The 2,106-nt window shown below is 41.3% G+C and overlaps 1 non-coding gene across 1 annotated transcript; it reads left to right on the plus strand.

Annotated features, from left to right (window-relative positions):
* Positions 1–617: 617 nt before the first annotated feature.
* Positions 618–727, plus strand: LOC126000309 (U6 spliceosomal RNA). The gene has a single exon (XR_007492660.1). It is a non-coding gene; the product is annotated as a U6 spliceosomal RNA (small nuclear RNA).
* Positions 728–2,106: the final 1,379 nt, after the last annotated feature.

Raw genomic sequence — 2,106 nt, forward strand, 5'->3', positions numbered from 1 at the left:
TGATTTCCAGTAGTACCACATAGTTTCTGGGTACTGCCCCAATATATAAAACAAAAGTAAAAAAAATAGGTTCTAGGACCAGAGTGATAGCACAGAGGATAGGGTATTTGCTTTACGTGTGGCCAACTCAGGTTCAGTTCCCAATATTTATTCCATGAGATCCCTCAGCAGTGCCATGAGTAACCCCTGAGCACTGCCAAGTGTGGCCCACCTATCCCCAAATGAGGTTCTGATTGTTAAGAAGGGATCAGCTAAGAAGTGCTGTTTGCTGGGGCCTGAGATATGAGTTGGGGAATAGATTCATTTGATAACATCAAACTAGCACTTGAGACTCTGCTGAGCAGCAGGAATCGTACCAAGTGTCCCCCTGCATCAGATCTTCTAATTCTCAGGTGATGTCTGGAACCGGCAGTGAAGTCATACCGTGGCTTAGTGATGTGAATAAGATCTAAGAAATGGGTCTTTAGGTGATGCCATCCTTATGGAAATGTAGAGTGTGATTATCACACACCTAGATGATAAAGCTCAACATGCTTCCGCTGTGGTGTATGCAGTTGCTCTCCCACCAAAAGGCTGTTAAGCTCTGTGTGACTTGTGTCATTTAGAAATGTTAAGTGGTGCTCAAATCAGTAACACATATACTAAAATTTGAATGATACAGAGAAGATTAGCATGGCCCATGCACAAGGATGATAGACAAATTTGTGAAGAAGCATTCCATAATTTTTAACAATAGAGCTCTGGAATAAATTCAACAGAAACAACTAAGCATCATTGGAGCCAAGAGAAAAACCCCATGAAGAACCAACAGTCAAAAACATCATTACCAAGAAGTTCCCAGAGCTGAAGAGTGTATGTACCCACATCCGGATGCCTGAAGAGTACCAGCTAAAAGAGACACCCCAAGGCACATCCTAGTCTAAATAATAAAAGCTGTGGATAGAGATAGATACTGAAAGCAGCAAGAGCGAAGAAGGAAATTGCATACAAGGAAGCATCTTTAAGATTTATTAGCGGAATCGTCCTCTATGATAAAGGCAGAGGTGGGATATATTGAAAAAGCTCAGTGAAATGAATGCCTTGCTGAACATACATCACCGAGTACAGACTTCCATTCAGGTTTGAAGGAAGGATACACAGTTTCACAGGTAACAGCAGCTCAGGAACTTTACAGGTTTAAAACCAATCTTAAAAGAAGAACTGAAGGGTCTACTTTAAGGCAAGACAAACCCCACAGACATACCAAACAAAAAGATGGTACAAAACCCCATAACAATAATAGCTCTCAATGTCAATGGACTAAATGCACCAAATAAGAGACATGGAGTGGCAAAATGGATCAGAAAATGGAGTCCAACAGTTTGCTCCCTACAAGAAACTCAAAATATTCAAATGAGCCGAAAAAACAGGCAGGTGGACGGAAATAATAAAATTGAGAGCAGAAATTAATGAACTGGACACCCAAAAATCAACTCATAAGATCAATGATAATAAGATTGATAAATCATTAGCAAAAGTCACAAAGAAAGAGAGATCCTTAATACCCAAATATTGGATTCACCGGTCTTCACTCTAATCATATATGGCTTATATATATATATATATATATATATATATATATATATATTGCTTTTGGGGCCACACCCAGTGACGCTCAGGAGTCACTCCTGGCTATGCGCTCAGAAATCGCTTCTGGCATGGGGGACTATATGAGACGCTGGGGGATCAAGCCGCAGTCCATCCTAGGTTAGCACATGCAAGGCAAACGCCCTAGTGCTTACACCACTGCTTAGGCCCCATCCTCTTTATATATATTTATCCCACCTGGGTGGGAAGAACTTCTAGATAGTCTCTCTACCCCAACCTATTCTCCATCTATGGGGATGGTCCTATTCTTCCCAATAAAGACTGCAGTTCTAGCAGATCTCCGCTCCTTGTGATGGAAAGATATGCATACTCATCTCATCTCTCCAGGTTGGTTTGTATTTTTTCCTGCAGCAGCCCTGTTTCCAGACCTGCATCCCAATCCCACATGTGAGGAATTATCTACACCCAAATCAGAAATGAAAGGGGAATGTCACAACAGCTATTACAGACATTCAGTGG

This window comes from Suncus etruscus, chromosome X, assembly GCF_024139225.1.
Source record: "Suncus etruscus isolate mSunEtr1 chromosome X, mSunEtr1.pri.cur, whole genome shotgun sequence".
NCBI classification, from domain to species: Eukaryota; Metazoa; Chordata; class Mammalia; order Eulipotyphla; family Soricidae; genus Suncus; species Suncus etruscus.